At 38.7% G+C, this 24,806-nt stretch overlaps 1 protein-coding gene and 1 pseudogene across 7 annotated transcripts in view; one reads left to right on the top strand and one right to left on the bottom strand.

The window, feature by feature from the left end:
* RALGPS2 (Ral GEF with PH domain and SH3 binding motif 2) overlaps positions 1-24,806 on the bottom strand; it is a 204,961-nt gene that overhangs the window by 174,606 nt on the left and 5,549 nt on the right. The window lies entirely within an intron of this gene.
* Positions 8,659-9,920, top strand: LOC129468829 (tyrosine-protein phosphatase non-receptor type 2-like; annotated as a pseudogene).

Here is a 24,806-nt window from a genome sequence, read left to right as displayed (position 1 = left end):
TTCTGGACATGTGCCTTGGGAAATAACTTATGACTAAGCCCTCAAAAGCAAATGTAACAAAAACAAAAATTGACAAGTGGGACCTAACTAAAGAGCTCTTCCACAAGAAAACAATCAACAGGGTCAACAGACAACCTATAGAATGGGAGAAAATACTGAACGACCACGCATCTGACAAAGGTTTAATATCCAAAATTTATAAGGAATGTAAACAATCGAACAAGCAAAAAAAAGGGACAAAAGATACAAACAGACACTTCCCAAAAGAAGACATACAAGTGGCCAAGAAACATATAAAAATGTTCAACATCGCTAATCATTAGAGAAATGCAAATCAAAACCACAATCAGATACCATCTCACACCAGTGAGAATGGGTATTATTAAAAAGTCAAGAAATAACAGATGTTGGAGGCTATGGAGAAAAGGGAAGGCTTACACACTGTTGGTGGGGATGTAAATAGTTCAGCCACCATGGAAAGCAGTTTGGAAATTTCTCATATAACTTAAAATAGAACTACCATTTGACACAGCAATCCCATTACTGGGTAAACTTTCAAAAGAAAATAAATTGTTCTTACCAAAAGACACACGCACTCTTATGTTCATCACAGCACTATTCACAATAGCAAAGACATATAAAATCAACCTAGGTACCCATCAATGGTGGACTGGATAAAGAAAATGTGGTCCATGGAATATTATGCAGCCATAAAAAAAGAATGAAATCATGTCCTTTGCAGCAACATGGATGCAGCTAGAGGCCATTATCCTAAGCAAATTAACACACGAACAGAAAACCAAATACTGCCATGTTCTCACTTATAAGTGGGAGCTAATCAATGGGTATTCGTGGACATAAAGATGGCAATGATACTGGGCACCACTAGAAGGAGGAGTGAGGGAAAGGGGGAAGGGGTGAAAAACTAACTACTGGATACTATGCTCACTACCAAGGTGATGGGATCAATCATACCCCAAACCTCCGCATAACACAATATACCCAGGTAACAAATCTACTACACATGTACCCCGTGAGTCTAAAATAAAAACTGAAATTATAAAAGAAAAAAAATCACACATGCATTGGAAAAAAATAAAAAGAAAAAAAGGAAATGTGACAAAATGTTAAAAACTGGTGAACTGGCCAGGCACATTGGGTCATGCCTGTAATCTCAGCACTTTAGGAGGCCAAGACAGGCACATCACCTGAGGTCAGGAGTTCAAGACCAGCCTGGCCAACATGGTGAAACCCTGTCTCTACTAAAAACACAAAAATCAGCCAGGCATGGTGGCATATGCCTGTAGTTCCAGCTACTCGAGAGGCTGAGGCAGGATAATCACTTGAATCTGGGAGGCAGAAGTTGCAGTGAACTGAGATTGCACCACTGCACTCCAGCTTGGGCAACAGAGTGAGACCGTCTCAAAACAATCAAACAAACAAACAAAAACTGGTAAATTTAGTAGAAGGTATATAGGAGTTCTCTATTATTTTGAATAATTTTACATGTCAGCTTGACTGAACCACAGTGTGCCCAGACATTTGGTCAAACACTATTCTGGATGTGTCTTTGAGGGTATTTCTGGATGAGATAAATATCTGGATTAGTAGACTGAGTAAGGCAGATTGCCCACCCAATGTGGCAGACCTCATCTGTTAAGGGTATGAATAGAACACAAAGGCTATAAGAGGGAAATCTGCCTGCCTGAGTGCTTTAACTGAACATTGGTGTTTTCCTCCCTTTGGACTCAAGACTGAAACAACAAAACTCTTCTCAGGTCTAGAACCTGCTGGCTTTTGGACTAGAACTTATACCACTGGCTCTCCTGCTTTTCAGGCCTTCACACTCAGTCAGGAATTACATATTAACTGTTTTGGGTCTCCAGCTTACCAATGGCATATCTTGGGACTTCTCAGCTTCTAGGATCATGTGAGCCAATTCCTTGTAATATATACTATATAAGAAATTATATACTGTACGTAATTATGTAAGTATTTTATATATATAATAAAATATATTACACATCCTATTCATTCTGTTTCTCTGGAGAACCCTAATACACCGTAAATTCTCCCAAATTATACAGAAGCTCCTCAACTTAAAAACCTTCAACCTGCAGGCCGGGGCACGGTGGCTCACACCTGTAATCCCAGCACTTTGGGAGGCCGAGGTGGGCGGATCACAAGGTCAGGAGATCAAGACCATACTGGCTAACACAGCGAAACCCTGTCTCTATTAAAAATTAGCCGGGCGTGGTGGTGGGCGCCTGTAGTCCCAACTACTCGGGAGGCTGAGGCAGGAGAATGGCGTGAACCCAGGAGGTGGAGATTGCAGTGAGTCAAGATTGCGCCACCGCACTCCAGCCTGGGCGACAGAGTGAGACTCCATCTCAAAAAAAAAAACAAAAAACCTTCAACCTGCAAATTTTCACAGAAACCAACAAAGCTATACATCCAATACACAGTACAACTCTAATGCAGGTACTGTTATAACTGAAGTGTTTTACGGTCTTTTCTTCCTGCTTAAAGCATTTGGTACCTAAGTATCTCTAATTCCATTCCATAATAAGACAGAGACGCTTGGTCTCAAACATTTTTGTTTGAGTATTATGGTGAACATTATGCCACAACATAACTTTTAAAAGAAAAAGTACAACTGTTACCACCAACAGATGGCGTTAGTGATCACTTGTTTAGCATCAATTTGGACTTGAGACAAAATGAGCTGAGGAACAGCTTTTTGGACCTAAGCTCATATATCCATAAATTTTTGCCTCGTGCCGATAATACAGATGAATATTATTTAGGAGATGGAAGATATTTTAGAGATCTCAACTCAGGGTGCATTTCAAACCCCCAGGTCTTCTCTAATTTTAATATTTGACTCGTCTCAGGGCCCATGTCCCACCCCCGAATACCATAGAGAATCATGGCTGTAGGAATTCATTGTAAAGTGATGAGAAAGTGTTGTATCTTTCAAATGTGTAAGAATGAAAGAATACAAAGGCAGAAAAAAAAGGACAAATTTGCTAACCCACTGCTTTGTTCCAATCCTGATTTTACATAAGACAACATAAATCCAATGCCAAGGTCATGTGATCTTGCCAAGTCCACATAACCAATTAATGGCACAGGTAGATCTTAAATTCAAGTCTTCTGTTTGCTAATCCTCGGCACTTTCCATCAGTCCTTCCTGAATGTTTAAATGCTGTGGAAATGTGTGAGTGGCCGGGGGTAAAATAACTAGTTTCTCTCCTTCTTCATTTCTAATAAAAGTTCTTTAGTTGAATAAGATGACAAAGGAAACAGTATGTACAAAGGAACAGTGAAATCCTTTCTCATATTCAGTGGACTGCCAGTAGTTCAAGCACAGTACAGAGGGCAAATGTAAACAGAGGTGGGAAGCATCAGGAACTGAGTCTGAAGAAATAAAGGGCAATGTTTGTCACAATAATAGAAAAGCCTGGACTGTACACAATGAAAAGGCAGAGTCCATATTAATGAACTATTAAATTATATCTTACAAATTCCATTCAGAAGGATATATACGGAAACAGAAAAAGAGAGAGAGAAAGACCATACTGAATTCAGAAGTCTCAACAAATGGATACCTAAGCAATGACTTTAACTACAATAGACCCTTGGTATCAGTTTATGAAGTATTTTTTCCAGTACAACTTGAAAGATTTCCAAATTGGAGAGTATTATTATGGTATATAAAACATTAAAGTATAATTATTTTTTAACTCCTTCAGACCTTTAATGATTCTAAGAAGATTGAAATAATTTATACTTATTCACATTACTATATAAACTGTAAAGGTGACTCATACGCACCATGAATTTAAGCCATCACGAAATGTTACATTTTACTCTTTAATTTACTCTAAATTCCTTCTACAGCTATTTACATTCTACAGCTAATTACATATTAACTGTTTTGGGTCTCCAGCTTACCAATGGCATATCTTGCTTCTCTTTGATCACCAGCAGTAGGAGTAGCTGCAGAAAGATAGTGCTGGCAACAAAAGTTACTATGGCCAGGCAACATGGCTCACAACTGTATGTCAGCACTTTGGGAGAGGGAAGTGGGAGGGCCACTTGAGCCCAGGAGTTTGAGACCAGCCTAGGCAACAAAGTGAGATCCCCATCTCTACAAAAAAAAAAAAAAAATTAAAAATTAGCTGGGCATGGTGGTTCATGCCTATAGTCCCATAGTCCCAGCTACTTGGAAGGCTGGGATGAGAGAATTGTTTCAGCTTGGGAGGTCAATGCTGCAGTGGGCCAAGACTGTGCCACTGCACACCAGCCTGGGCAACAGAGTGACACCCTGTCTCAGAAAAAAAAAAAAAAAATTACTACACAAATAGTAGAGATTAGCAAATCAAATTGAGATTTACCTACTAGGTAGTAGACTAGGACCAACCTGGGCTCAGTAAATTACAAATTGTCATATGCCATGCATCCTCCCTGTCATTCATGGGATGGAATAGTGAGAACCCACAATTATAAGTGTTAATTTGTGAAAGCCAGGAGTCTAATCTATCAGCAACTGACTAGGAAAAAAACGTTTTTTGCTCTAATAGTAAAGATCCCTCTGGTCTTTTAAAAGTAACAATATCTATAACAACATAAATATTTGCATAGTGACTTGTAGCTTACCCACATACTTTAATTTCACCAGGATTTCAAGAAATGTTCTAGTAAATTTATGACCTAATTTTCATCAGAACATTTTTATTAAGAACTGAGAGTACTAGGTCTCTGAAGATACACTTACTCCTTCCTGCATAAGTTCCGGAGGCCACCCAATGACCAGAAGAAGGGAATTTCCTGTATAAGTACTGAGGTGTTACAGAGATTGAAACACTGTTCTTCATTTATTCTAATACTCCTCTAAGATAAATATTATTATTTATCAATAATGTAATCAATTTAAGAAATTGATAATCAGTTTAGAAAAGGAGGCTTAAAGAGGTTCAGAAGGTTATGGAATAGTGTTCTCTCTCAAGAAGAGCAAATAAAGCTTTCCAAGAAACCTTCCTTCCATCTTCCCACTCTGAAAAAAGGTGTCCCTATTTGTTTCATTTGCTAGAATTCCTTCATATTTACTTCTGTCTGCCAAGGAAGAGATGTCAGGAACATCTTCACAGAGAATCTGGTATCTGAGATGAGTCTTAACAAGTAGAAAATGGGCATATGGAAGGGAAATTTATGGTAAGGGCAATCCTGGCACGAGGAAATGCTATTTGCAAAGCCACAAGAATGGAAGAAATTGCCACAACGGAGGAATGTTGGTTATTTGTAGAAAAAAGCACAAGGGTTTGGGGGGGAGGGGTATGGGGTGTGTGTGTCTGTGTGTGTGAACATGGAAGATAAATTACAAAGATAGACTCTAGCCAGCTCATGAAGCACTTACAACAGCATGGAAAGAAATGTACTTTAATGTAAATCAAGATTTCCTAACTAAGAGACATGAATAAAACTTTAGGGCCATACATTGCCCAATTCCCCCAAAGTATGAAAACTGTGTACATGAACACACACAAAAATAAACTCATTCTCCTGGATCCATAGCTATTAGTGATTTTCAAAAGGACTCAGGAATAAAAAGCAGTTAAGAACCACTGTTCTGGGTGACTGGGAGTCCCTGTATAATTATAGACAGAGAAGTGTACCACAATACTTTTATTTTAGAAAGGTAACTTAGGTAACATTTGTGGACATCTGACGAATTTGAGAACCTTAAATGCAGAAGGAGCAATAAGGTTATCCTACTGCAGCCAAGAAATTATAAATATGAACATTAAAAAACCTAATTCCAGAGACTTTTCAAAGTAAAAGTGCCTGAATTCATCAACCAGCTGCATGCAGACTGTGAGAGAGAAAAAAAGCTAAGGTTGCCTTATTCTACTTCTTAAAGTTCACGTCATTCACTTATTACATACTATCATCAGTAAAAGCCATTAAACACAGCACAGCAGCTGCAAGTGATAGGGTGCCACTTTGTTTTATTTGCAATGAGCCACCACTGGAAAATTAAGCAGAAAATGTCAAATATCCCAAAGAGGAAACACTGGTGGCCTAGAACAGGGTTTGGCAAACTAGCCCACAAGCTAAATCCAGCCCCATTTTTGTAAATAAAATTTTAACAGAACACAGCCACTCATCCATTTATGTGTTGTCTATGGCTGCTTTCACACTCCAAAGGCAGAACTCAATAGCTGCAACAGAGACCTGCATGGCCTGCATGGCCTGCAAAGCGTAGATTTTAATTTACTTTTTGGGCCTTTAGAGAAGGTTTGCCAACCTCTCGCCTAGAACAAAAATGGATAGATTCTACTTCAGAAAGTACTGTTTTTTTTGTTTGTTTGTTTGTTTGTTTGAGACAGTCTCACTCTGTCACCAAGCCTGGCGTACAGTGGCGTGATACTGGCTCACTGCAACTTCAACCTCCCAGGCTCAAGAGATCCTCCCACCTCAGCCCTCCAAGTAGCTGGGACTACAGGTGTGCGCCACCATGCCTGGCTAATTTGTGTGTGTGTGTTGTTGGTGTTGTTGTTGTTTTTGTAGAGATGGGGTTTTGCCACACTGCCCAGGCTGGTCTTGAACTCCTGAGCTCGTGCAATCCGCTTGCCTCAGCCTTCCAAAGTGCTGGAATTACAGGCGTGAGCCACCGCACCCAGCCAGAAAGCACTGCTTTAGTGCAACAGATGTGAGTAATACGCAAAGTAAGGCACTCTCTACCTCTGTGCATGGATCAAATCCAGCCATGTAGCCATCAGCCTTCTGGAGCAGCTGTAGATAACTCTGCAATAGCAGCAAGCTACTTCTAAGATCCTCATCAAATTGAATTTACAAAATCCCAAGTATTACTCCGTTTAGAAAAATACTACTCCTCAAAAGCACATATTAGGGGCCGTTTCAAACCAATCCAAATCATTGTCCTTCCCCTATTCTTCCATTCATATCTACCTTCTCTCTCCTCAAGGTTGTCTTTTAAAACGGAAAAAGAAGAAAATACTAAAGATCCAAGTGTTATCGGTAAAACTGCTGAAAAACCAGGCTCACTGCAACCTCTGCCTCCTGGGTTCAAGCAATTCTCCTGCCTCAGCCTCCCGAGTAGCTGGGATTATAGGCACCCACCACCACGACAGCTAATTTTTGTGTTTTTAGTAAAGACAAGGATTCATTATGTTAGCCAGGCTGGTCTCAAACTCTGGACCTCAGGTGATCCATCCACCTTGGCCTCCCAAAGTGCTAGGATTATAGGCGTGAGCCACCACACCCAGCCTGCATTAATTAAAAAAAATTTTTTAAAACAGTTTTATTTGGTCCAAAAACAAAAGCTAAATTTTAGTCTATTAATTACGTGACAGACTAAATGGGTTGTTGGTGGTGTGTACCTGTAAATGAGAGGACAGCTTGAGCCCAGGAGTTCAAGACTAGCCTAGGCAACACAGCAAGACTCCGTCCATCTCAATGTAAAAAACAAACAAACAAAAACCTTTATTTATATATAGGTTACACACAATAAATTATACACGTTCAAAGTACATATATAGTATACACCTATGAAAAACCAAGATAGGGAACATACTTAGTCACCCCCAAAGTGCCTGCCTTCCTTTTTTTTTCTTTTTTTGAGACAGAGTCTCACTCTGTCACCCAGGTTGGAATGCAGTGGCGCGATCTCGGCTCACTGCAACCTCCGCCTCCCGTTCAAGCGATTCTCATGCCTCAGCCTCCTGAGTAGCTGGGATTACAGGTGCCCGCCACCACAGCCAGCTAATTTTTGTATTTTTAGTAGAGATGGGGTTTCACTATGTTGGCCAGGCTGGTCTCGAACTCCTGACCTCAGGTGATCCACCTGCCTCAGCCTCCCAAAGTGCTGGGATTATAGGCGTGAGCCACGGTGCCCAGCCAGTGTCTGCCTTCTTTAGCTCTGTATAATTATTTTGAGACTCATCCCTATTGTTGTGACTATCAATAAATAGTTCATTCCTTTATATTGCTAAATAGTATAGTTACATCACAATTTGTTTATCCATTTTTTTCCAGTTTGTGACTATCATAAATAAAGCTGCTGTGAACATTAGTACACAAGTCTTTTCAGTAGATACCTAGGAGTGGAACTGCTGGGAAGTGTACGTTAACTTCTTTTTTTTTTTTTTTTTTTTTTGAGACAGAGTCTCACTCTGTTACCCAGGCTGGAGTGCAGTGGTGCAATCTTGGCTCACCACAACCTCCACCTCCCAGGTTCAAGGGATTATCCTGCCTCAGCCTCCCGAGTAGCTGGGATTACAGGCATATGCCATGACGCCCAGCTAATTTTTGTATTTTTACCAGAGACAGGGTTTCACCATGTTGGCCAGGCTGGTCTCAAACTCCTGACCTCAAGTGATCCACCCGCCTCGGCCTCCCAGAGTGCTGGGATTACAGAAGTGAGACACTGTGCACAGACTGTATGTTAACATTTTAAGAAATGACCAAACTGTCTCCTAAAGTAGTTGTACTGTTTTACAGTCCTGAAAGCAAAGTATACAGTTCTAGTCTTTCACATCTTTTCAAACACTTGGTGTGGTCAGTCTTTTAGATAGGTAGTGCTAGTTCACTGATTTTAATTCCCATTTCTTTAGTGACTATTAACATTATAATTAATGTAATATGGGCTCTCCACGGATCGTGCAGGGCCTGAGCCTCTCCACTGGCACAGGCTCTGCTCGCACCAGCTCGCTCCTGCTGCCATGCCCACCACCATCAAGCGGGAGTTCAAGGAGCTGGATGCTCAGCATCGCTGGCAGCTGCTGTACTTGATGATCACTGTTGTGTTAAACTGCAAAATGCTGAGAATGATTATATTAATGCCAGCTTAGTTGACATAGAAGAGGCACAAAGGAGTTACATCTTAACACAGGGTCCACTTCCTAACACATGCTGCCATTGCTGGCTTATGGTTTGGCAGCAGACCAAAGCAGTTGTCATGCTGAACCGCATTGTGGAGAAAGAATCGGTTAAATGTGCACAGTACTGGCCAACAGATGACCAAGAGATGCTGTTTAAAGAAACAGGATTCAGTGTGAAGCTCTTGTCAGAAGATGTGAAGACGTATTATACAGTACATCTACCACAATTAGAAAATATCAATAGTGGTGAAATCAGAACAATATCTCACTTTCATTATACTACTTGGCCAGATTTTGGAGTCCCTCAATCACCAGTTTCATTTCTCAATTTCTTGTTTAAAGTGAGAGAATCTGGCTCCTTGAACCCTGACCATGGACCTGCGGTGATCCACTGTAGTGCAGGCATTGGACGCTCCAGCACCTTCCCTCTGGTAGACACTTGTCTTGTTTTGATGGAAAAAGGAGATGATATTAACATTAAACAAATGTTACTGAACATGAGAAAATTCCGAATGGGTTTTATCTCAGACCCCAGATCAACTGAGATTCTCACACATGGCTATAATAGAAGGAGCAAAATGTGTAAAGGGAGATTCTAGTATACAGAAACAATGGAAAGAACTTTCTAAGGAAGACTACCTCCTGCTTTTGATCATTCACTAAACAAAATAATGGCTGAAAAATACAATGGGAACAGAATAGGTCTAGAAGAAGAAAAACTGACAGGTGACTGATGTACAGGACTTTCCTCTAAAATGCAAGATACAATGGAGGAGAACAATGAGAGTGTTCTATGGAAATGTATCTGAGAGGACAGAAAGGCCACCATAGCTCAGAAGGTGCAGCAGATGAAATACAGGCTAAACGAGAATGAACGAAAAAGAAAAAGGCCAAGATTGACAGACACCTAATATTCATGACTTGAGAATATTCTGCACCTATAAATTTGGAACCATTGATATGCAAAGCAAGACCTGAAGCCCACTCCAGAAACTAAAGTGAGGCATGCTAACCCTCTAGATTGCCTCACAGTTGTTTGTTTACAAAGTAAACTTGACATCCAGGGGATGAAGAGCATCCACCAGCATAAGATCTTGCAGAGCCTTTAACTGGATGTTAAGTGTTTATAATGCATGTATGAAATGTAGAAAGATGTACAAGAAATAAATTAGGAGAGATTACTTTGTATTGTACTGCCATTCCTACTGTATTTTTATACTTTTTGGCAGCATTAAATATCTTTGTTAAATAAAAAATATATATATAATATAAGGACTAAACATCTTTTCATATACTTAGCGTATCTTCTGTGGTGAGGTATCTATCAAATATTTTGCAGATTTCAAAAAACTGGATTGCTGGTGTTTACTTGAGAGTTCACTAGCATATATTCTATATACAAGACCTTAATCACATATTTGATTTGCAAGTATTTTCTGCCATCCTGCAGCTGGTCTTTTCATTCTCTTAAGAATTCTCTCTTCGGCCGGGTGTGGTGGCTCACACCTGTAATCCCAGCACTTTGGGAATCTGAGGTGGGTGGATCACCTGAGGTCAGGAGTTCGAGACCAGCCTGGCCAACATAGTGAAACCCCATCTCTACTAAAAATACAAAAATTAGCCAGGTATGGTGGCACATGCCTGTAGTCCCAACTACTTGAGAGGCTGAGGCAGGAGAATTGCTTGAACCTGGGAGGTGAAAGTTGCAGTGAACCAAGATCACACCACTGCCTCCAGCCTGAGCGACAGAATGAATCTCAAAAAAAAAAAAAAAAAAAAAAAAAGAAGAAGAATTGAATTCTCTTTTGAAGAGCACATTTTCAATTTGCTAAAAAATCATTTTATCAATGTGCTATTTTATGGATCATGCTTCTGGTGTCGTAACTAAAAATAATTTTGCCTGACTCAAGATAAAGATTTTGTTCTAATTTTGCCAAAAGTTTGTAATTTTAGGATTGACCATTTAGGTCTTTGATTCATTTTGAGCTCATTTTCCCACACAGTGCAAAATATAGACTGAAGTTCACTTGTTTGCATTTGGATATCCAATTGTGCCAGCATTATTTGTTGAATAGACTATCCTTTTTCTGCTGAACTGCCTTTGCACCTTGTCAAAATTCAGTTGTCCATTTATGTACTGGCTTACTTCTGGACTCTGTTCTATTCCATTATCTATTTTGTCATCCTTATACAAATACAACATTGTTTTGACTACTTTAGATTTATAATAAATTGTGATATCAGATAGCATTAGACCTCCAACTTTGTTCTTCTTTTTACAAAGCTGTTTTGGCTATTCTACGTCCTTTACATTTCCACACGAATTTTAGAATCAGCTTGCCAATTTCTATCCCCCCCTCCCCGCCGCCAAAAAAGAAGGCCTGCTAGCATTTTGACTGGAATCACATTGACCAATTTAGGGATAATTGTCATCTTAGCAACAATGAGTCTTCTCACCCATAAACAAAGGGTATCTCCCCACCTATCTAAGTCTTCTTTACTTACTTTCTACAATGCTGTGTAGTTAACAGTATTTCATATCTGATACTATTATCAATAGTACTGGTTTTATTACATTTCAATTTCCAACTGCTCACTGCTAAATAAATGCAATTGATATTTATAGACTGACTCTGTAATCCACAACTTTACTAAACTCACTTAGTCCCAGAAATTTTGCAAGTTCCATAGATTTTCTGCAGACAATCATGTCAACTACAAAGAAGATACTTTACTTCCTCCTTTCCAGTCTGGATGCCTTTTCTTTTCTTTTTTTTTTTTTTTTTTTTTTGAGATGGAGTCTCACTCTGTTGCCCAGGCTGGAGTACAGTGGTGCGATCTCGGCTCACTGCACCCTCTGCCCTCCCAGTTTCAAGTGATCCTCCTGCCTCAGCCTCCTGAGTAGCTGGGATTACAGGGACCCGCCACCATGCCGGGCTATTTTTTTTTGTATTTTTAGTAGAGACGGGGTTTCACCATGTTGGCCAGGCTGGTCTCGAGCTCCTGACCTCAAGTGATCCACCCCTGCTCTCCAGCATCCCTAAGTGCTGGCATTACAGGCGTGAGCCACCAGACCCAGCCTATTTCTTTTTCTTGACTGTATTGGCTGCAATGAACCTCCAGTACACTGTGAAACAGAAGTGGTGAGAGTAGCCATCTTTGTTTTGTTGCTGGTCTTAGGGAAAAAGCCTTCAATCTTTCACCATTAAATATGATGCTACCTACAGTTTTTTCAGAGACATCCTTCACTGGGCTGAAGAAGTTCCTTTCTAATCCTAGTTTTCTCGAAGTGACTACCCAGAATGAAGGTTAGATCATCAAATGCTTGCCTCCCCTGCCCCCAATTTTCTGAGATGATCATATAGTTTTTCTTTTTTACTGAATGTAGTGAATTACAACGATTGCTTTCTAAATGTTAAACCAACTTTGCATTCCTGAAATAAACCCCAGTTAATTATGATGTATTTTTTAAATAAACTGTTACATTCAATTTGCTAAAATATGGCTAGAACTTTGGTATGTATGCTCATGTGAGTTATTTCTGTGTAGTCTTCTTGCCTCATAATGTCTGTCTAGTTTGAGTAAGAAGGTAATGCTGAGCTCACAAAGTAAGTGAGGAAGTACTTCTTCCTCTACAATTTTCTGGAAGTGTTTGTATAGAACTGGTCTTAATTCTTCCTTAAACGTTTAACAGAATTTACTTGTGAAGTTATCTGGGTCTGAAGTTTATTTTGGGGTTTTTTTTTTGGTGTGGAAATATTGTAATCACAAATTCAATTTCTTTAACAGATACAGGGTTATTTCAGGTTGTATATTCTTCTTGAGTGAAGTTTGGTAGTATGTGTCTAACAAAAAAATTGTCCAATTCATCTCTGTTTTAAAATGTATAGCATAAAGTTATTCACAGTATTCCTGTTATCCTTTTATATCTGTAGACTCTGTAATGATGTCACTTCTGTCCTTCCTGATCTCAATCAGTACAGTTAGAGCTTTATCAATTTTATCGATGTTGCCACAGAACCAATTTTTTTAACTTAAATTAGTTCCGTGGCAACATCAATAAAATCAATTTTCATTGATTTTTGTCTAATTAGTAGAAAGTTTAAAAACAATTTCCACATTGATCTTTATCATTTCCTTTACTGTAATTGCTTTCGTTTTACATCAAAATCATTTTCATTGATTCTAATGAGTAGAAAGTTAAAAAACAGTAATATCCACACTGATCTTTAGTATGGGGAACCCTTTCCTGTAATTACTTTAGTTTAATCTGCTCTTCCTCTAATGCCTTAAGGTACAAATGGAAGTGAATGATTTGAGATTTTTCTTCTTTTCTTATGCAGGCATTCAGGGCTATAAATTCTTTCTGAGTTCTACTTCAATAGTATCCCCCCAATTTTTTTTTTTTTTTTTTAAGACGGAATCTCGCTCTGTCGCCCAGGCTGGAGTGCAATGGCGCGATCTCAGCTCACTGCAAGCTCCGCCTCCCGGGTTCACGCTATTCTCCTGCCTCAGCCTCCCGAGTAGCTGGGACTACAGGCGCCCACCACTGCGCCCAGCTAATTTTTTGTATTTTTTTAGTAGAGACGGGGTTTCACCGTGGTCTTGATCTCCTGACCTCGTGATCCGCCCACCTCGGCCTCCCAAAGTGCTGGGATTACAGGAGTGAGCCACCGCGCCCGGCCTCACAAATTCTTTTTTCTTTATTTATTCTGTTAAGAGACAGGTCTCACTCTGTTGCCCCATGTTGCCCCAAGCTACAGTGGCATAATAATAGCTCACTGGCCTCAAATTCCTGGGCTCAAGTGATTCTCCTTTCCGACAGCTAGGACTACAGGCATGTGTCACTATGCCTGGCTAATTTTTTTAAAAAAATGTTTGTAAAGACAGGGTTTTGCTATGTTGCCCAAGCTGGCCTTGAACTCCTGGCCGTAAGTGATCTCCTACTTCAGACTCCCAAAGTGTTGGGATTACAGGCATGGGCCACCACAACCAGCCCCACAAATTCTGATATGTTGTTTTCATTTTGATTCAGTTCAAAAGACTTTATAATTTCCCTTTTGATCTCTTCCTTAAACCATAAATTATTTAAAATTGTGCTGTTTAGTTTCCAAAGACTAGATTTTCCCCCATTTTGTTAAGAGTTTCATAATTGAATTACACTGTGATCAGAGAACATACTTTGAAGGATCTCAACCCTTTTAAATTATTGAGACTTTTTTGTGGCCCAAAATATAGTCCATCATGAAAAATGTTCTGTAGACATTTGAGTAAACTGAGAATAATCTGTTATTATTGGGTGGAGATTCTGTAAATGTTAAGTAAAATTGGTTGACAGTGTTGTTCAAGTCTACTACATATCCCTATGATTTTCTGTCTGCTTGTTCTATCATGTATTGAGAGAAGAGTAAGTATCCAACTCAAACTGTGGATACGACAATTTCTCCCTTGAATACTATCAGTTTTTGTTTCAAGTATTTTGAAATTCTGTTATTAGGGGCATAAATGTTTAGAACTATTACATCCTCTTGATTAACTGCCCTCTTTATCATTTTGTAATGACATCCTTTATCCCTGGAAATACTCTTTGCTTGGGTCTTGTCCAATATTAATATAGCCACATAATGAGCCACATAATCCTCATATTGCAAGCATGGTGTATCTTTTTCCATCCTTTACTTTTAGCCTATTTGTGTCTTAATATTTAAAGTAGGTTTCTTACAGGCAGGAGATGGTTAACTCTTGTTTTTTTAATCCAATCTCACCGTTTCTGCTGGTTTTTTTTGGACGGAATCTCGCTCTGTTGCCAGGCTGGAGTGCGGTGGCACGATCTCAGCTCACTGCCACCTCTGCCTCCCAGGTTCAAGCAATTCTCCTGCCTCAGCCTCCTGGGTAGCTGGGACTACAGGCGCACGTCACCATGCCCAGCTAATTTTTGTATTTTTGGTAGATACAGGGTCTCAACATGTTGGCCAGGATGGTCTCGATCTCCTGACCTCATGATCCTCCCGCCTCGGCCTCCCAAAGTGCTGGGATTACAGGCATAAGCCACCGTGCCCAGCCTATTTCTGCTTCTTAAATGTGTTTAGGTCTTCTAGATTTTATGTGATTATTTATACGGTTAGGTTTAAGTCTATTATATTTTGCTATTTGCTTTACATTTGTCCCAGTTTTTCTCTTTTTATGCCTTCTTCTGAATAAGTAAGTATAGTTTCTAATTCCATTTTATCTCCTTTGTTGGCTTCTTGGCTACAACTCATTGTTTCACAGGATTGTGTTAGGATTTATAGTATTTAACTTTAACTTACCATGGTCTTCCTTCAGGTGATATACCACTTCATGTACAGTTCAGGAACTTTACCAAGTATAACATCTTGCCCACCTGTTTCTAGACCTGAGTTATACTATGTCTTTGTCAAAATGGGAGAGAAGCAAGTACTAGAAAAACATAAAATAGTAACAATAAACTGAGACCTCCTCCTTAGCTTCATTTAAAAAGAAAGAATTGAAAAGGAATTAGATATTTAACAATTAAAGCTCTGTAACTGGACCACCTGGGTTTGAATTCTATTTCTGCCCCCTACATATTGTATAACCTTGGGCAAGTTGGTTAGCCTCTCTGTGCCTCAGTTTCTACATCTTTACAATGAAAGTAACAGAAATATCCAATGAGTTCATACAGGTAAAATGCTTAGAACACCAAGTATCTATTAAATGCTCAATGTATTATTATTCACACTGTATAAGACAATATTTTCTAACTCCCTATACCTTATCTTGTTTACACAGCCCCCACACAAGGTTACTCTGCTCCAAGTGAATCAGCAAGGAGATTAACTATAGTTAAGACTCTTAGTTGCAAAAAAATCAAATTACCTCAAATATCATTACATATATGATACTATTTATTGAAGATCTGTTATACGCTTAGCATTGTTCTAAGCTTTCCATGTGTCATTCTCACTTAATCCTCACATCAACCTAGTGAGAAAAAGCATTGTTATGATGCTCATTTTACAGATGAGAAATGAGACAGAAAGTTTAAGCAATTTGCCCAAGGTCGCAGGGGCTGGTAAAAAAGCCAGAATTCTAATGTCAAATGTCTGACACCAAAGCCTACAATCTTTCCTGTGGGTGGGGAGGAATGAATGTAGTCCCAAGAAAGGCAGGAGCCACAGAAGTACTAAAGAACAGTGTCTACAGTGCCAGAAACTAGAATCTTCACTCTCATGTTCTGTACCTCTCTCTCAAACCACATGGTTTCTCTCAGAATTTTGTACTTCTCTCAGCACACATGCCCTACTCTTTTATAGTTACCAAATGGCTTCCTCATCTCCTTTATCATTTCTGTAATTCATAGCTTCTGCTTACATCTACTTTCCATTCCCTTAAACTTTAGTTTTACAGGACTCTACACCAACACATCTTTGCAGCTTCAGCTCCCATGGTTCAATGGTAAATTAACTCCATGTTTTCTATAACTGACTATATAAATTTTCCCAGGTGGTTGATGGATTAGCAGCCCTTATGCCCACTGCTGGACCAATCCACAGTAATACAGTTTTATATGGTTAAAAAAAATAGCTATTGAGGTCTGTTCTTCTGCAATGTACTGTAGAAAAAGCAGATTTCTTCCAACGGAACTGTGGGCAAGCCAGAATTATAAATGACATATCTAGGATACTGACTCAGATAAATCACTACTACTCTGGGACTCAAAAGTCTTGCCAGGATTTCTAATCTACTTAGTTATAGGAGTTAAGTAGTTATAAATACAAATTTTGGTTGTTACTAAGGGGATCATACAATTTACAGCATCACACAAGACATGAAATATAGGTCCAGTGATTTTAAGTCAAAGGCTGCCATACTCCATCAAGAGTACCACAACTGAGGAGGAAAACCCACTATCACCTATTATTTCAAATACTGTTCAGAGTCAGAAGTAGTATCAATGACCTTATTCATCCTTATAGCTATATCTGTTAGGCCATATTGGAATGAAGCAGATGAGGTGGCTAGGTTTGTTGACTTGATTCCTACAGCCAGTTCGGCTGTCCAAACTGTTTAGATAAACAAGTGCAGAACAGATGGCTTCATTAGTACTGCTTGTTCCCTTAAGTCCAAACCTTCAAAGTGGTTATCTTTGAAAACCTTTTGGCAATGAGTTCTATCTGTCACCTTTTGGATCTCTTGAAGAAGGGAAACAGAGTGACATGCTAAGTTACTGAATAACAATATGTACTATCATTTCAATTCTAATTTCCCCGCTTCATTTCTAAGGGCTGAATATTTAGTCCCACCTCATCAAATGTACTGTATTTCCCGCCACATCCCAAACAAACCCTTCAATCCAAATCGTGCCAATAAAACCTAGTTCTTGTTGCCACATCTTGAGTCATGCTGTTTTCAACAATCAGTATGTTCTCTTTCCACCTAAATGAAACACTCCTGTCCTCACTGAGCCTCTTCTTCTGTGAACTGCTAATGCTCTTCAATCTGACACAAAACAACATATTGTTTTATGTTATTTACTGTGGTTTCACATATAAGACTGTCTCTCACCAAGAAGACATCGACAACAATACTTTTAGGATAACACTCTCAAGTACTGTGCTTACAAGAAAACATTTAAAAACGCCAGTGGCCAAAACAAGCAAGTCAGAAGCAGAGTTTCTTATCCATAAGATATCCTCAAAATGTTTCTCTTTAAGTAGACTTATTCCTGTCCCTCTAGCTTTAAGAGATAGGATCTAAACTACACAAACATACAAAAATATATCAGCATATCAAAATTGCAAAAAAAAGAAAAATCTTACTAATCACCCACGTACAAACCCCTAAACTATCTATAAAGATTTCAGCACATACACAAAAGTGTAGCTTAAGAAAAGCAACAGAAAACATACAGATTTGTCATGTAAGCTAATTCCAGAAGGCAAAAAAATGTTCTAGTCAAATCTTGGAAATCTAAATCAGGATTGGAAGAGGTATAACGAATAATTTACTCCAGTAACCCTAGAGATCTAGAATAACCACCGATGCAACAGAATCTGGGCTATAATTACACTTGATCTTCAATCTGAAAGAAAGAGTAAAAGAAATCCTTACAGTGATCCTATGAGAAGGCACTATTATACCCAATTACAAATAAAAAAGCTGAATGTTAAACAAATTAAGTAACTTGCCCAGATTCATACAGACTTTCATCAAAGAATTATAACCATTGTCTATCTTTAAAAAATTTATTTAACTTTAACTTAGTAAATTATATGGCTGATCCCAAAAACATGTAGATACTTATTAGAAATTTAAGGAAACATAAAGTTGAAATTTAGTTTTGACATTCACATTCCTTTCAATGCAAATTTAAGATATACATCTATTAGCCAACAGCAGTGGCTCATACCTGTAATCCTAGCACTTTGGGAGGCCAAGGCGGGTGGACTGCCTAAGCTCAGGAGTTCCAGACCAGCCTGGGCAACATGGTGAAATCCTGTCTCTACTAAAACACAAAAAATTAGCCGGGCATGGTGGCATGTGCCTGTAATCCCAGCTATTTGGGAGGCTGAGACAGGAGAATACCTTGAACCTGGGAGGTGGATGTTGCAGTGAGCCACTGCACTCCAGCCTGGGCGACACAGTGAGACTCTATCTCAAAAAAAAAAAAAAAAAAAGATACCCATCTATTAGAAAACAAAACTGATAATTTTTGACTAGACCTAACCAAAATCTATAGCCATGTTGTTTTCCTAGCCAGCACATTTGAGCATATCACTACTTGTTCGAAAATCATTATTGTGGCCAAGCGCGGTGGCTCATGCTATAATCCCAGCACTTTGGGAGGCTGAGGCAAGAGGATCACTTGAGCCCAGGAGTTTGAAACAAGCCTAGGCAATGAAGTAGAGACTATGTCTCTACAAAAAACAAAAAAATTAGCCAAGTGTGGTGGTGTGCACCCGTAGTCCCAGCTACTTGGGAGGCTAAGGCAGGAGGATCACTTAAGCCTGGGAGGTCAAGGCTGCGGCGAGCTGTGATCATGCCATTATAATCCAGTCTGGGTGAGAGAGTGAGACCCTGTTTCAAAAGGAAAAAAATCATTAATGTCATTTAACTTTTTGACAATTGTTTAACCATTTGGGTAAAAAGACAAAAATTAGATCTTACATTAAAATAAGATGAATTAAAAATGAAAAATATTTAAGCCATAAAAATACTAGAAGTAAACATAGGTGAATTTTAAAATATATTTTGACATAGGAAAGGCTTTCTAGGACTCACAGTAGAAACAGAAACAAAAGAAGAGATTGATCGTCTGATTAAAGGTGGCGCTGGCCGGGTGTGGTGGATCACGCCTGTAATCCCAGCACTTTGGGAGGCCGAGGCGGGTGGATCACGAGGTCAGGAGCTCAAGACCAGCCTGGCCGAGATAGTGAAACCCCGTCTCTACTAAAAACACAAAAAAATTAGCCAGGTGTGGTGGCAGGCGCCTACAATCCCAACTACTCGGGAGGCTGAGGCAGAGAATTGCTTGAACCTGGGAGGCAGAGGTTGCAGTGAACTGAGATCGTGCCACTGGCACTTCAGCCTGGGCGACAGAGCAAGACTTTGTCTCAAAAAGAAAGAAGGCGCAAGACAGTGAAATACATGTATTTCATCAATTCTTAGATGTGCATTTTCTTACCTTTTAAAATCTCTGAAATTAGGATGCCTCTTAAATTCGAATGCCATATTCTTATTTTTAGATGTACATAAATAGTGCATCTTGCAACTGAAGCCATTTTAGATTCAATGAAATACAGTAAGTTGGGTGACAAAAAATAAAACAGGGAAAAGTAAAACAAGAGACAAAGAGTTAATATTTTTAATACATAAAGACTTCTTACACATTAATGTGAACTAGTAGGGTGCTTCAACTGCATGGGTTAATTTCTTAAGTTAGCGATTAACTGTATTATTCTTCATATGCCTTTTGTTTTGTTTTTTAAGACAGGGGTCTCCTCTGTTGCCCAGGCTGGAGTGCAGTGGCTTGATCATGGCCACTGCAGCCTTGACCTCCTGGACTCCAATTCTCCAGCCTCAGCCTCCTGAGTAGCTGGGAGTACAGGCACACACCAAAATGCCTGGCTAATTTTTTGCATTTTTTTGTAGAGACAGGGTTTCACCACATTGCCCAGGCTGGATCTTAAACTCCTGGGCTCAAGCAATCTGCCCACCTTGGCCTCCCAAAGTGCCAAAATTACAGGTGTGAGCCACTGCACCTGACTCTATACACTTTTTTGTATAACTATTTCATTAAAAGACTTAAAAGACTGAGCAAAAAGAATGGGTAGGATGTGAAGAGAAAATTGGAGAAAGTAGTATAATATCACACATATGAAAACAGTACTTTCATTGAAAATGTTTAAAATGCAAATTAAGGCTGGGTGCAGTGGCTCACATCTTTAATCCCAGCACTTTTGGGAGGCTGAGGTGGCTGGATCACTTAAGGTCAGGAGTTCAAGACCAGCCTGGCCAACATGGTGAAGCTCCGACTCTACTGAAAATACAAAAATTAGCCAGGCATGGTGGTAGACACCTGTAATCCCAGCTACTTGAGAAGCTGAGGCAGGAGAATCTTGAACCCAGGAGGCAGAGGCTGCAGTGAGCCGAGATCACCACTGCACTCCAGGCTGGGCGACAGTGAGACTCTGTCTCAAAAAAAAAAAAACACACACACACAAATTAAAACAATTAGAGAGCACTTATTACATAACACATCAACATATATACGTTTTTAAAGCTAACTGCCAAGTGATTAAGGGCATAAAGAAACAAACATGTACACCATAAGCCAGTATGCAAGCATACTTAACCTCCAAATAAATCCCTTTTTAGGAATTCATCAAAAGGAAATTATATAAGTACAGGAAGAGCTATAAAAAAAGATGTTAACTCTATCACTGTTATGCTATCTAAAAGAAACTCAAGAGTTTAAATGATGATACATTCACACAGTACAATGCTACCATTAAAAATGATAGTAGAAACTATATTTGAATGCAATACAATTATCCCCAGAAGCATATAAATACTTTTATATAAGTACAAGAATTTTTTTGCTTATTTTTATTTTTTATGGTTTCATTTTACTTTTGGCATATACAAATATAATGTACATATCTAAGGTATTCCGTGTGATGAATTTTACAATGTAGACACCCATGTAACCACCAATCAAATGTGAAACCCTGTCTCTACTAAAAAAAAAAAAAAAAAATACAAAAATACAAAAATTAGCTGGGCATGGTGGCATGTGCCTGTAATCCCAGCTACTCGGGAGGCTGAGGCAGGAGAACTGCTTGAACCAGGACCTGGGAGGCAGAGGTTGCAGCGGGCTGAGATCACGCCACTGCACTCCAGCCTGGGCTACAGTATCAAAAAAAAAAAAAAAAAAAAAAAAAAAAAGAAAAAGAAAACATAGACATTTCCAGCACTCTAGAAGGTCCCTCTTTGTTATGCCTCTTACCTTTCTAGCCCCAACTCCTAAACACCATGCTTATGCTTCTATCACCATACATGAGTTTGACCTTGCCCTAAACTTTATGTAAATGAAGTCCTGGAGTATGACTTCATGGAGTACGTACTCTTTTTGTGTCTGGTTTCTTTTGCTCACCATTTTATCTGTGATAGTCACCCATCTTTGCTGAGTATAGCCATAGTTCATTCTTTTCCAGTACTGTACAGTGTCACACTATAAGGCTATATCACAAATTATTTATCCCCTTTTTTTGTTGTTGTTGACAGATATTTGGGTTGTTTCCAGCTGGGAGTGATTATGAAGCTGCTATGGACATGCCCTGTTTGCTATGGTTTTGGCGGTTTCATAACTAACTTTTATTGCCTCTTAATTTCATTTTAACTACTTCTATTAATAAAATAAAAAGGATCAAACAACCAGAAAATAATAAAGAAAAAAGATCTGCTATCCCACCACACAGACAACTACTCAACATTTTTAACATTTATAGTTCACATAACTGAGATCTTGCTATACATGCTATTTTTTTTCTAAATCAACTCCTTCTTTTAGTTATTTTTTCTCTTTTTTCTCTCCCTCTCCCTATTTGAGACCAACAAGAAAACGAACATTTACATTTAGTGTGCAACATTTTCCACCTTACAAAATCATCGAAACACATACAGACATAAAGGTTTCGGGGTTGCGTGCTTCATACAAATACTTGGTATATCCCTCTGCATCTTGCTCTTCTCAAATATTATGGCAGCACTGTCACATCACTGATTATTTTTCCTATCTTTAACAGCTTTACTGAAATATAATTCACATACCATACAATTCACCTATTTAAAATGTACAAGTCAATGGTTTATAGTATATTCACAGAGGTACACCCATCAACACAGTCAATTTTAGAACATTTTCATCATCTCAGAAAGAAATCCACACCCTTTAGCTACCACCCCCTTACCCCTGCTACTGACCTAAGCCACTAGGTCTGTTTTCTTCCTCTATCTGCTGTTCTAGGAGAGGAACTGCTGGGTCATATGGTAACACTACGTTAAATTATTTGAAGAAGTGCCACATGGTCTTCCAAAGAAGCTACATCCATTTACATTCCCACGAGTGTATGAGGATCCCAACTTCTTAACATCCTTGCCTAGACTTATTATCTAACTTTTTCATTCAAGTCATCCTAGTGGTGTGAAGTGGTATCTCACTGCGGTTTTGATTTCATTTTCCTGATAGCTAATGTCGAGCATGTTTTCATATGCTTATTGGCCACTTGTTTATCTTTGAGAAATTTCTATTCAGCTCCTTTGCCTGTTTTTAAATTGAGTTGTCTTTTTATTATTGAGTTATAAGAGTGTTTATACATTCTAACTACAAGTTTCTTGTTAGATATGACTTGCAAATATTTTCTCCAATTATGTGTATTGTCTTTTCACATTCTTGATGACATCCTTTGAAGCACAAAAAATTTAATTTTCAAGTTCAATTTACCTCTTGTTTGTTTTGTTGCTCCTGCTTTTGGTGTCACTTGGTGTCATATATAAGAATCCTTTACCTATTCCAAGGTCATAAAGATTTACCCCTATGTTTTCTTCTAATGTACATGTCCTCTGATGCACATATATACTGGTTTCTATCAGGTCTATGCCCAGACATGAAACTGGTGGATCACAGAGCATATACAGATACAGTTTTAGGCAAATGCTGCCAAAGAATTTTCCAAAGTGGCTGTACCAATTTTCAAACCCACTTGAAATGTATAAGCGTTCCAAATGCTCTACATTCTTGTCAACACTTTGTATTTCAGATTTTTTAACTAACACCATTCTGGTGGGTATGTAGTGGCATCACATTATAGTTTTAATTTGCCGTTTTCTAAAAATTATGTATCAGTATTTTTCAACCTTGGCCATCTGAACAATTAATTTTCTAAATGCCTGTTCTAGTCTTTTGCCCGTTTGTTTTAAAACTGGGTTGCCTGAATTATTTTGTATTAGTTTGCATACTTTTAAATATAGTCTATATATAAGTCGTCTGACAGATATAAGTATTACAAACACCTTTTCCAGTGTGTTACTTGCCTTTTTCTTCTCTTAATAGTATTGTTTAATGAATAGATGCTCTTATTTAATGAAATACAGTCTTTTCTGGTTAGTACTTTTTGCATCCTGGTTTAAAAAGCCTTTGCCTCCAACAGGGTCATACAGATATTTTTCCATATTTTGTTTTAGAAACTTTCATATTAAATCTATAGTTCCTTCAAGGAACAAAGAATCCCTGTGTTACAGAATTATTTCTGATAATGGGGAAAAAAAAAGAAAAGCTTCACAACTGATTTCATGAAGTCAGCGAAACTTTGAATTCAAAACACACCCATGTGAACCTCACTGATAAATGTAGATTTTAACTCTAAGACACCGGCAAGTCAAATTTAGCAGTGTGAGTGAAAAAGTGCACCACAGCTAAATAGGGTTTAACTCAGGAATGCAAAGATGGTTCAACAGGAGATAATCTATTAATGTAATACATCCTATTAACAGATTAATGGAAAAGATGATCATGTCTACCTGCAAAGAAAAAGCACTTGATGAATTCAACATTTTATGTTAAAAAAAAAAAAACTCTTAGAAAACTAGTATGACAAAGCATTTCTTAATCATATCTACCAAGTCTTAAGTTATTTATCAAAACCAACAGTAAGGCATTATAATTAATGATGAAATATTAAAGGTACTCCTATTAAAATCAGGAGCATGGCCGAGTACAGTAGCTCACACCTGTAATCCCAGCACTTTGGGAGGCCAAGGCGGGCGGATCACGAGGTCAGGAGATCTGACACCATCCTGGCTAATATGGTGAAACCCCGTCTCTACTAAAAAAACAAAAAATTAGCCAGATGTGGTGGCACGTGACTGTAGTCCCAGCTACTTGGGAGGCTGAGGCAGGAGAACCACCTGAACCCAGGAGACGGAGGTTGCAGTGAGCTGAGATCGCGCCACTGCACTCCAGCCTAGGCGACAGTGAGACTCTGCCTCAAAAAATAAATAAATAAATAAATAAATAAAATAAATAAATAAATCAGGAACATAAAATTCAGAACCATGTATCTCAAGAGAGCCCTTACTGCTGCCTGGCAATCATACTGTCCCTCTTCTATTCACTTTTTTACTCTTTGACAAGTGGCTATGTCATCTATTATTCCTTCTCAAACCTCTAATACATATTCCCATTCTTCCTTACTCTCAGATGATGAGCTTGGCCTCTGTACACAAAGGTAAATTGAAACACTCATGAGAATGTTCTCAAGCTACCACCATCACGTGTCTATCCATATACTTTGTCTTCTCTCCTATTTCTATAGTAACTCTCCCTACTCCTGGTGAAGC

Source organism: Symphalangus syndactylus, chromosome 12 (assembly GCF_028878055.3).
Source record: "Symphalangus syndactylus isolate Jambi chromosome 12, NHGRI_mSymSyn1-v2.1_pri, whole genome shotgun sequence".
NCBI classification, from domain to species: domain Eukaryota; kingdom Metazoa; phylum Chordata; class Mammalia; order Primates; family Hylobatidae; genus Symphalangus; species Symphalangus syndactylus.
The sequence above is the reverse complement of the archived record's forward strand: the minus strand, read 5'-3'. Positions and strand labels throughout refer to the sequence as shown.